The sequence below is a fragment of the Macaca fascicularis genome, chromosome 13, assembly GCF_037993035.2.
Source record: "Macaca fascicularis isolate 582-1 chromosome 13, T2T-MFA8v1.1".
NCBI lineage: Eukaryota > Metazoa > Chordata > Mammalia > Primates > Cercopithecidae > Macaca > Macaca fascicularis.
In genome coordinates, this window is record NC_088387.1 from 52,654,008 (window position 1) to 52,666,494 (window position 12,487).

The following is a 12,487-nucleotide window of genomic DNA, read 5'->3' on the forward strand; positions in this document are numbered from 1 at the left end:
TGGTCTCCTTTGGTTGAATTCATTCTTTTCAGAGCCTCCCCTACTGGCTGTCTCTATAGCTTCCAGCAGGTTTGTGGTGAAAAGAAAGAGAGATCAGACTGTTACTGTGTCTATGTAGAAAGAAGTAGACATAAGAGACTCCATTTTGTTCTCTATTAAGAAAAATTCTTCTGCCTTGAGATGCTTTTAATCTGTAACCCTAGCCCCAACCCTGTGCTCATAGAGACATGTGCTGTGTTGACTCAAGGTTTAATGGATTTAGGGCTATGCAGGATATGCATTGTTAAACAAGTGCTTGAAGGCAATATGCTTGTTAAAACTCAACACCACTCTCTAATCTCAAGTACCCAGGGACACAATACACTGTAGAAGGCCACAGGGACCTCTGCCTAGGAAAGCCAGATATTGTCCAAGGTTTCTCCCCATGTGATAGTCTGAGATATGGCCTCATGGAAAGGGAAAGACCTGACCATCCCCCAGCCCGACACCCGTAAAGGGTCTGTGCTGAGGAGGATTAGTAAAAGAGGAAGGCCTCTTTGCAGCTGAGATAGAGGAAGGCATCTGTCTCCTGCTCATCCCTGGGCAATGGAATGTCTCGGTGTATGTTCTATTTACTGAGATAGGAGAAAAGCACCTTAAGGCTGCAGGTGAGACTAGTACTGCTCTTTAATGTACCAAGATGTTTATGTGTGTGCACATGAAAGCACAGCACCTTTTCTTAACCTTGTTTATGACACAGAGACATTTGTTCACATGTTCTCCTGCTGACCCTCTCCCCACTATTACCCTATTGTCCTGCCATATCCCCCTCTCTGAGATGGTAGAGATGATGATCAATAAATACTGAGGAAACTCGGAGATGGTGCCGGCGTGGGTCCTCTGGTGCCAACGTGGGTCCTCCATATGCTGAGCACCAGTCCACTGGGCCCACTTTTCTTTCTCTATACTTGGTCTCTGTGTCTCTTTCTTTTCTCAGTCTCTTGTTCCACCTGACGAGAAACACCCACAGGTGTGGAGGGGCTGGCCCCCATCAATGTTGACACTGTCTCCTGGAATACTCTGTGTCCTTCATTTATTTGCTTTTACAGCCTGTAATGTTTTCCACATTAATTATAGTTGCTCATAGTCAGCCCCTGCTATGAATGACTCCTTTTCTGCCTTCTTCTTCCTTCCTTCCTTTATTTATTTTTTTGAGATGGAGTTTTGCTCTTGTTGCATAGGCTGGAGTGCAATGGCGCGATCTCAGCTCACTGCAACCTCTGCCTCCTGGGTTCAAGCAATTCTCCTACCTCAGCCTCCTGCGTAGCTGGGATTATAGGCACCCACCTGTAATTAGCCTGGCTAATTTTTTTTTTTTTTTTTTTTTTTTTTTTTGTATTTTTAGTACAGATGGGGTTTCACTATATTGGTCAGGCTGGTCTCGAACTCCTGACCTCAAGTGATCCGCCCACCTCAGCCTTCCAAAGTGCTGGGGTTACAGGTGTGAGCCACCACACTGGGCCCTTTTCTGCCTTGTATTATCTCTCAGCATTTCACAGAGCACTCTCATGTTATTTTCTCCTTCCACTCCCTACGCTTATTCTGAGCAGATCCACTTCTAGGATAAACATTACAGGCTATAAAAGCAAATAAATGAAGGACACAGAGTATTCCAGGAGAGAGTGTCAATGTTGATGGGGGCCAGCCCCTCCACACCTGTGGGTGTTTCTCGTCAGGTGGAACAAGAGACTGAGAAAAGAAAGAGACACAGAGACCAAGTATAGATTGTGTTTATTAGGATTGTGTTTAGCTGCATGTAACAGAAACCAAGCAAATAGTGGCCAGTACAAATAGGAGGTTAATTTCTAATGGAGCAGGGAGTCTCCAGGCTAGCCAAGTCCAGGGCTCATTAGGCCCCTTCTGTATTCTGCTTTGCCATCTTTAATGTGTGGCTATTTTCCCTGTGGTGCAAGATGGCTGCCACATCCTCAGGCATCACATCTACATTCCAGGCAGGAGGAAGAAAAAGGGAAAAGGGCAGGAGGCAAAGGTAGGGTGCCGACTGAGTCTGTTACATTTTGTAAAGGTTATCTCAGGAGGCCTCCTGGTGCCTTCCACCCCCGTTTCACAACCAGGTCCTGTGGCCTGCCCTAGGTACAAGAGTGTCATACGAAATGAGTCATTTAGCTGGGCACAGTGCAGACCAAAACAAAATCAGGGGTCGTGATGTTAATAAGAAAGAAGGAGAAGGTAATAAGTGGATGGGTGCCACCCATGACTTTAATTGGCATCTATGTGCTGACAACTCAAAAAAATCCATATCTTTTATACAAATGGCCAATAAGCACATGAAACAATACTAAACGTCACTAATCACTGGGGAAATGCAAATAAAAACCACTTCACACTCCTTAAGATGGCCATTCTTTTAAGTAAACTCAAAACAAGTGTATAGATGTGGAGAATTTGGAATTCTTGTGCATTGCTGGTGGGAATGTAAAATGGTGCAGTGTGTATGAAAAGCAGTCTGGCGATTCACCCAAAATTAAACATTACCATAGGATCTGGCAATTCCACTTCTCGGTATATACCCCAAGGAATTGACAGCAGGGACTTGAATAAACATTTGTGCACCCATGTTCATAGAAGCATTATTCATAATAGCCAGAAAGTGGAAACCACCCAAATGTCCATTAACAGATGTATGGATAAACAAAAGGTGTGTATGCATGCAATGGAATAGAAGTGTTTTTTGTTTGTTTGTTTCTTTTGAGACGGAGTTTTTGCTCTGTTGCCCAGGCTGGAGTGCAATGGCACAATGCAATGGCATCTTGGCTCACTGCAACCTCCGCCTTCTGGGTTCAAGCAATTCACCTGCCTCAGCCTCCGTGTAGCTGGGACTACAGGTGACCGCCACCATGCCTGGCTAATTTTTGTATTTTTAGTAGAGACGAGGTTTCACCATGTTGGCCAGGCTGGTCTTGAACTCCTGACCTCAGGTGATCCTCCCGCCTCGACCTCCCAAAGTGCGGGGATTACAAGTGTGAGCCATCGCACCCGGCCTGAAAAAGCAATGAAGTTCTGACACATGGTATGACATGAATGATCCTTGAAGACATCATACTAAATGAAACAAGTCAGACAGATATTGTGTCTGTCAAGGACAAATATTGTATGATTTCACTTATACGAGGTATCTAGAACAGGCAAATTCATAGAGAATAAAGTAGAAGGTAGAAGAGAGGTTACCAGGGGCTGGAGAGAGGGGGAATGGGGAGTTATTGTTTAATGAGTACAGACAGACTTTTCAGTTTGGCAAGATGAAGAGTTCTGGAGGTGGATGGTAGTGACGGTTGCACAATAGTGTGAATATACTAACACTACTGAACTATACACTTAAAAGTGGTTAAAATGGTATTTTTTTTTTTTTGAGACAGGGTCTCTGGAATCTCACTATATTGCCCAGGCTAGTCTCGAACTCCTGGGCTTAAGCAATCTTCCCACCTCAGCCTCCTGAGTAATTGGAACTATCTGCCACCCTGTCTGACTTAAAATGGTAAATTTTATGTTATGTGTATGTTACCATAATAAAAAACTCCTTATCTTCAGTTTTGAACCCTCATACTTACAAGGCTTGTTTGTTCAAGCATTGGACATTTGGCTTGGATGTCACCTTAAGCTCTATGCCTAGAACTGAACTCATGAAGTCCCATGCTGGGCTCTATGTGTTACCTCTCTGAGGTCACATTCACAAGCTTTGTCACTGGCCTGCAAAGCCTCACACCTTGCCAAGACGGGAGTGCCCAGAGCTCCACGTCCCTCTGGAATGGGAGGGTCTTGGAAGGTTCTGGTCTCAGCCCCAGGTCCAGGGGGCCCAGGCTTCTCCACCGCCCTCGGCTTCCTTATCAAGTCCAGATCATCATCCCCCGCCCTTCCAAAAACAAACAAAACACCTCCTTTCTCTTTCCCTCCTAAGTTCCTTTTCAGAGTCCTTGGTGTCTTTTCCTGCTTTGATCTTGGGGGAAGACCATCCTGTCCATGTTGCCAGATTTGGGACAAGAGGTTGGGCTCTGCCCTTGGGACAAGGTCACGCTGCTCTACCCTTTTCCAGAACACTGCCTGTCAAGGAGTCTCAGGGTGGGGAAAGCCTTGTCAAGCACCCAGGGTTCTGTCACACCCTTCCTCAGGACCAGGAGCTTCCCTGGGGGAGGACGTATGAACCAGCATCCTTCCTGGTCAGCTGTTGTTGACTCTGACCCCAGCCTAGGACTGTGAGTCCGCTGATTCCTGTGAGGAGAAAGATTTACTCCAAAGGGACTTGTAGTGTCTGCCTACATGTGAAAACGTCTGGTGTCATGTAGAAATTTCTGCTTCACCCGGCACGTCTACAAACAAAATATAAAGCAGTTCTTGGCCAGGCAAGGTGGCTCATGCCTGTAATTCCAGCATTTCAAGAGGCCAACTCTGGAGCATCACTTGAGGCCAGGAATTCAAGAGCAGCCTGGGCAATAGAGGGAGACCCTGTCTCTACAAAAAATATAAACATTAGCCAGGCGTGGTAATGTGCGCTTATGGTCCCAGCTGCTGGGAGGCTGAAGCGAGAGGATCACTTGAGCTCAGGGAGTCAAGTCAAGGCTGCAGTGAGCCCTGATTGCACTACTGCACTTCAGCCTGGGAGACAGAGCAAGACCCTGTCTCAAATAAAAATAAAAATAAAAATATAACTCACTAGAAGACATGCTAATTAACAATGAAGATGGGGAAGAGACTGAGATTTGGGGACATGTCTGATCCTATCAACCGTAAGCCATTAGCTCAGGCACACACAAGATCTTGTTGATTAGACCCGAAAACCTGATTCAAAGGTATTTGTTATCTCTTGCTGCATAACAAATTCCGCTGAAACTTAGTGGTTCAAAATAACATTTATTATCTCACAGTGTCTGTGGGTTAGGAATACAGAATGACTTGACAGAGTTCTCTGGCTCAGGGTCTCACAAGCTGCAATTGAAGCCTCAGCCAGGGCTGCAGTCATCTCAAGGCTCTCCAGGGCAGGATCCTCCTTCAAGTGCACTCGCTGAGTGTTGGAGAGAATCAGCTCATCGCTGACTGTTGGCCAGAGGCCACCTCAGTTCCCTGCCGTGGGGGCCTCTCTGTAGGGCAGCTCACAGTAGCAGCCAGAGCAGGCACACTGGAGGGGCCAGAGAGAGTGTGAGCGGGAGGGTGGTCAGTCTTTTACACCCCAAGCACGATTTTGCTGTATTCTCTTGATCAGAAGCAGGTCCATAGGTCTAGCCCCCATCAAGGGGAGGAGACTAACCAGGGCACAAATACCAGGAGCTGGGGGTTACTGGTAGTCATTTTAGAAGCTTCCCACCACACTTGCTAAATAGACACTGAGTTCTTTTTGGCTTTGGATATTTCATCTTGCAGGGAACTTTGGTCAATCAGTCAAATCAACAGAGGTTAGGAGGTGGAGAAATAAGCAGACACAGGTCTGCGCAGTTCCCCCTGCCTTTCCCGGTAGCTGTCTTTCCCACTTGTGTTGATTTCAGCATTTTCAGACACAGATGGTGAAGTTGCGCATGTGTGTGAAGGGTCAGGGTTTCTCCTTGGCCTCTGAAGAGGAAAAGCGCAGTGGTTCTTACGGCTGCCTTCCCTCTCCTTGCTCTGACTAGCCCTGGTGGTTTGGCCTTGCTCTGTGGTTTGTTTACACGGCTGGGCAAGGAAGACGACTTACCCTATCCAGGCTCCTAAGCCACATGGAGCCCTGGCAGGGCTGATTTCAAAGTGAATCATCAGTCAAAATAAGTCCTAACCAATGCCATGAGCAAGCGTCCATGTCCATGGGGACAGTCTGTCTTTCCTGCAGACACACATGACAAATCACACTTCTGTGTCTTTGCACGCGCTGTCCCCCATCTGAAAAGCGCATCCTACCAGCCCATCCATCCTTGCAGGTGCCCCTTCATGAACCTTCCTGGCTCCCCTCTGAAGTTCGCGAGCAGGCAGCGTCTGCGGCTTGCAGTCTGGCTTCTGGTTCCATCTTGCCTCTTAGGGATCTTCATTGCCCTCATGTGGGCCTTACGCCCCGCCTGCAGTGAGACAGAAGCCTCGCCAGGGAAAGCCTTGTTGTCTAATTCTTTCAGCTCCACTTTGCTGCACAGTCCTGGGTAGAGCTCACAGATACTTGAGGGCAGAAACCTGGTCAGGCCTCATGTTTGGAGCCTCCCTCTATCCCTCTCCCAATTCTCTTGCACAGTGTCAGGCCACTGCAGGCTTACTCTAGGTAAATGTAAATTCGATGTTGGTGTTACAGCATTTGCATTGATGGGACCTGTCATAGAGGAGGCAGATGGAGAGGACAGGCTGTGGCCTCTTCCTGCAGGCAGCAGTGATGATAGAGCCTGCTTTGACTCACGTCCACCTCTACTCATTTCACTCTCTTTGACCATTCACTCATGGGGCACTGTGATGCTGGTACCTACGTGGCATCTTGGTCAGACCTACTCTCTGTGGGGTGCCCAGGAGGTGCTGCTTATGCGGCCGTGCTCAGTCTATGGAAAGGGAGTCTAGATCTTTATTTCCAGTCAAGCAACCCCCGCCCTCACCCTGCATTCCTGACTTTTGGAAAGGGCAGTTGTTTTTTTGCTTTGAAGGAAGGAGAAGGAAAATGTGTGTGGGATCAGCAGGGAGGGGTCGGGCATCGCTCAGGAGCCTCCCCACACAGGCACGGCTGGAGGGTTGAACAAGGGAGTTCTGGGTGGGGCATTCAAGGGCTGCTGCAGACAGAGGAGCCGGCATCTGGAGAGGACCACACCGTGTATTCTGTGCTCGGCGCTGCAGTTCCAAACTCACAGGACAAGGCCTAAAATGTCCGGGTGCTCACTTTGCCATTGGGAACAGGAGGCGATGAGGTCCTTCTGGTAGAATTCGTGTCTCTTGTGCGCTCTGGGGATCCTGGGGCTGCGTTGACTGGGTGGGTGGGAGGGCAGCACCTCTCATGCTCTGCTGTAACCAGCATTTAGCAACAGCGTTTCTGGAGCCCTGGCTGTGCTCTGGCCTTTGGGGTAGTGGACACTGAAACCACAAAATCAGATGTGGCAGGTCCTTGCCCTGGAGCAGCGCTTGCAGTCTAAAGGGAGAAAGACAGGGTGACATCAGAGGTTTGTGTCCCCTACTGTGGGTGCTCAGAGGAGGGGGGACCAGGCAGGAGACATAATGCGTATGGGGGTGTAGAATGGGTTTGGCCCAGCTGCAGTGTGAGGGTTTCAAGCAAGCATGAAACAGTCAGGGTTGTATTTTAGAAAGCTCACTGTGGCTGGTGTGGAAAGAGGGTTGGAGGGGAGGTACCTGGAGAGTGGTGGCTGTGTTGGGTGGAGGCTCTGCGGCCATCCAGGAGAGTGATTCCAGAGGGCAGGCAGCCGGGCAGGAGACATCAGGGGAAAGCAGCTAGAGTTCCTGCTGTTCTGTGCGTGGTGTATGTGCATGTGGTTTTGATTGTGTGCATGCATGTGTATGTGCGTGCTTGTGCTCATGTGTGCGCCTGTGTGCATGCCTGTGTGTGTGTCCACACATGAGCGTGCGTGTATGTACGTGTGTGAGCATGTGTGTGGGCTGCGGGAGAGTATAAGAATGAACATTTACTGAACTTGGAATTATAGTCTTCATTTTACATTTGAGTAAACTGAAGCTCAGATATTTTATTTAATTTTTTTGAGACGGAGTCTCACTCTGTTTCTCAGGCTAGAGTGCAGTGGCGCAGTCTCTGCTCATTGTAACCTCCACCTCCTGGCTAATTTTTTTATTTTTAGTAGAGACTGGGTTTCACCACGTTGGCCAGGTGGTCTTGAACGCCTGACCTCAGGTGATCCACCTGCCTTGGCCTCCTAAAGTGCTGGGATTACAGGCGTGAGCCACCGCACCTGACCTCAGATGTGTTAAATACCTTCCTTTTTTTATTCAATGAATATTTGAACATTGTCCATTTGGAGGGCATATTTTACATATTTTGCCACATTTAATCCTTATAGACACTTATAAAGGAGTTACTGTGGTTTCCCCGTTTTGTAGATGAGGAAACTGACACTTGGACAGATACAAATCCTGACACGATTGAACTGGGTGACGTATTTCTACATGGCAAATGTCATCTGAAACATTTTCAAATGATGGGCTTCTCATTTTGAATATTCAACATAGTCTTTTATTTTTTACACAAAAAGGGCAATCTAGGTGCCTTTCATGATCCTCCAAGGGTAAAGACAAGAAGGAACAAGGGGATAGGTATGGATTTCATAAAACAATAAGAAGGCACAAAGTCAAGTCCACAAGCACACAATCCTTAAAGCAGCATCCTCTGACAAAGTCCAAAGCAATAAATGGGGGTTATGGAGGATTCCACAAGGCCCCCATTAATGTAATTCTTTCTGTTTTTTTTTTTTTTTTGAGACGGAGTTTTGCTCTTGTTGCCCAGGCTGGAGTGCAATGGTGCGATCTCGGCCTCCTGGATTCAAGCGATTCTCCTGCCTCAGCCTCCTGAGTAGCTGGAATTAACAGGCATGTGCCACCACGCCCAGCTAATTTTGTATTTTTAGTAGAGATGGGGTTTCTCCATGTTGGTCAGGCTGGTCTCAAACCCCCGACCTCAGGTGATCCACCCGCCTCGGCATCCCAAAGTGCTGGGATTACAGGCGTGAGCCACTGCGCCTGACACTTCTTTCTGTTTTAATATTAAGCCTCTGACTTTGGCATGTGCTAACACAATGTGAAAAGGAAAGGAGAAGTGGTTGTGAAATGTACTTTAACTAACACTTCCAGATTTTAACGCGTGCATGAGCCCCCGAGTGTGGTATTAGAATGCAGATTCTGATCCGGTAGATCTGGGTAGGGCCTGAGAGTCCCCATTTCTAACAAACTCTCAGGAGACGTCTCTAATGCAAGGCTGTCAAGGCCGTGAAGAAGTACAGGTGCCTGCCGTTAGTGGAGACTGGAAATGTGGGCGAAAGTGTGAGGGGAGGAGATGAGTTTTATTTTGGATGTGTTGCATTTGAGGCACTCTGATTTTTCCAGAAGAGTCAGTGTGACAAAAACCAAGCGAGAAGAATCAGTAGGAAGAGTGGGGCATGCTGCTTCCTCCTGCTTACCTCGCGATCTGCCACTCCCAGCTCTTCTCACTGTGCTCGGCAGCCCGGGGGGAGCACCTTTAGAGCTGTCAGCAATGCCTCTCTCACCTTCGGGACTCTGGTTGGGTTCAAGCCAATGGGGAGCCCTGCAGGAGGGTGTTGGAAGGAAACGAGTGGGTTGGGGTGTGTATTTCCCTGACCCTTACCCTCCAATGCAGGCCCCAGCTTGTTGGAGTGGGAGTTCTTCTCAACATAGCTCCCTCTCTCTGGTGCTGGTAGCTTTTCTCTGTTACTGGCCCTTCTATACTGCACCATTCCTTGTTAGTGAGGGGACTGTTTATAGAGGTATGGGCTGGTTTGGGCAGAGCAACCAGCTTGTATGTGCCATCTGTGTTGTGTTTGGCAATGACCAATAGAGAGGACATGGTCGACAATGCTAGATGTTGCAAGAGAAGGAATTGGAACTAGGACATCTGATTTTGCAGTTGAGAGCTCTGTTTCCCAAGGGCAATTCTCAAAATATTCCCGATATGATGGGCATAGTGAACTGAGAGATGAATGAGGCTTGAGAAAGTATTAGACGACTCCTCCAAAAAGTTGGACTATGAAGAGAATGAGGGAAGCCAGGCAGTAGCCAGAGTGAACACTGGGATTGAGGAAAGGGATTTGGGATTGGAGACCCTGGAGTACGTTTGCAGGCAGAGAGGAAGGCCCTGTCAGAGATGGAGAGATTGAAGATGCAAAAGAGGGAGAGTGGATGATGGATGAAGAATCCCAGAGTTCCAAGGCCTCAGGATCAACACAAGACATGGAAGACTCAGCTTTGGAAAGGAGGAGGCATGTTTTCTTTATAGCAGATGAGAAGGAAGGGATAGCGAGTGATGAAACAAGGACTTGGCACAGGGAAGGGCACCAGCTGGTCTCCTCTTGGGTGATCATCTTTTCACTGACGGAGGAGGCAGATCTCCACCTGCAAGTGAAGGGGCAAAGGGCAGGTGTGGTAAGTTTAGCTGTTAAAAGGAGGAAAATCAGGAATATCTGGAGAAGGCCAGGCATGGTGGTTCATGCCTATAATCCCAGCAGTTTAGGAGGTCGAGGTGGGTGGATTGCTTGAGTCTAGGAGTTCAAGACCAGCCTGGGCAACATGGTGAAACACCATGTCTACTAAAAATACAAAAAATTAGCTGAGCATGGTGGCATGCACCTGTAGTTTCTGCTACTTGGGAGGCTGAGGTAGGAGGACCACCTGAGCCCGGGAGGTCAAGGTTGCAAATAAGCTGTGATTGCACCACTGCACTCCAGCCTAGGTGAAGAATGAGAGATCCTATTTCAAAAATAAAATAAAAAAGAAGTATCTGGAGAAAAATGGAAAGTGAGGTAAGCCAGGCGGCCTTTTCCATGTGCTATGACCTGAATGTTGATATGCCCCTAAAAATCATGCGTTGGATGCTAATTTCCAATGTGATAGTATTAACAGGTGGGCCTTTTGGAAAGTGATTAGGTCATGAGGTCAGAGCCCTCATGATTGGGGTTAGAGGCATTATAAAAGAGGCTGAAGGGAGCTGCCTCGCCCATTCCACCACGTGAGGACGCAGCAACAAGGTGCCGTCTTTGACATGGAGAGCCCTCACCAGACAGAGTCTGCTGGTGCCACAGTCTTGGACCTCTCAGCCTCCAGAACCGTGAGCAATACATTTTCTGTTGTTCATAAATTACCCAGCTTGTGGTATTTTGTTACAGCAGCCCAAACAGACTAAGACACCATGTTACATGGTTCCTAATTGCTCTCACCATGTGGCTACCCTTCATGCATTTGCTCGTTCCCTCTACCCTCACAACCACTTCTGTGGCAGCAGTCAACACCAAATGCATTGTAATTGTGAGGGTCTTTGCCTTTGTGGGATCATTACTTGTCCTCCAGGATCTCTCTGTCGGCCCTCATCTGTTCCTAACTGGTATCTGGTGAGGGATGAAGCACGTGAATCCTCATGTTGTTTGACTGTTGGCTCTGGCTGACCTCAGGATGAGGTGGGGTCATGCGTTACAAACATGGGCCCACAGACCTACCTGTCAGCAGAAATTGTGGACGGGGTTCCAGCAACTTTACAGAAGCTCTTAGTGAGATTAACACCCTGCTGAGAGTTTAGTACATTGGGATTTGGACTGATGTAAATGAAATTGTTTGAGGAAAATTCCTTTGGTTGTTTCCCCGGGATGCTGAAAGATCCCTAAGGGATAGCAAGGAATTGGCTAATGGTTCCCTAAAAACATTTTATCATGAAGTAGAAGTCCGTTAGAGGAAAGAAGTGACTTGTGGGAGATGTGAATTCAGAGGCTGAGGTGGCAGAAATGGACCCTGGGCGTGTTTATCATCACTGCTTGCTCAGAGCAGTCACATCCATAGTCTGAGAAAGCATGAGATTGCAGGCTTGGCTGGACCTCATAGCCGAGCGAAGAGGCTCCATCCCGTTTTCCCTAAGGAAAGAACTTGGGATTCGGAGTTGAAGGGTCTTGCTCTGCACTATATAATTTTAGGCAAATCTTTATCTCACTGAGATTATAATCTTCAAAGACAACATCTTTGGACAAATAATACATTGGGTTAAATTCACACCAAGGTGTGGATAACAGACTACCCAAACTTTTCCTTGGCGCAAGACCACGGAGGGAAGATGTCAGTAAATCTAAAGCCAGGAATTCTATTAAGATTTCTGCACACTTAGCCTTGGGTTGATTAAGCTTAGGCCTGAGTGCATAGGGGTGGTGTTCACTGGTCTTTAAACATTCATGTCTATGTGGAAGAAAGCCATTACTTAGAGTCTGTGAGGTGTGTGTCTCCCTCACGGACTTTAAAATCTGGGCTCTGTTTTCCATGACTGTCATTTCCCAAGATACTTGCTGACTTTCCTCTTGACTTTGTACACCAATCCTGTTTGAAAGAAACAATTTCAAATACTGCCAGAGTATTCAGCTGTGACTCTTCAGCCTGCACCCATGTAGGTACATGTTCCCTCCACAAAGGGCCAATCTCCCTGGCTCATCACTATTTTTATTTAAAAGCAGAAACAAACAAAAAACTGGGAAGCTTCCTATCCAAAACAACAACAATAAAACCCCATTGGGTTTGTTTGTCAAGGAAAGGACCCATAGTTCTTTCAAATCTCATATGCCACATGCATTTCTTTTGCAAAAGATCCCTGACTTAATGTCTCTCCAAGGGCCTTGCAAAGATGATCTCATCCCTGAAATTGGCAGGGAAGAAGCTTTCTGGTTCTGTTTCAGCACAAGAACAGAAAGGTAATTGTTAAGCAAGAAATTGTCCAGTTAATAATCAAACAAGCCCAGTCTCTTCTTCCCAGAAAGATTTCAGCCAAATTCTGGAG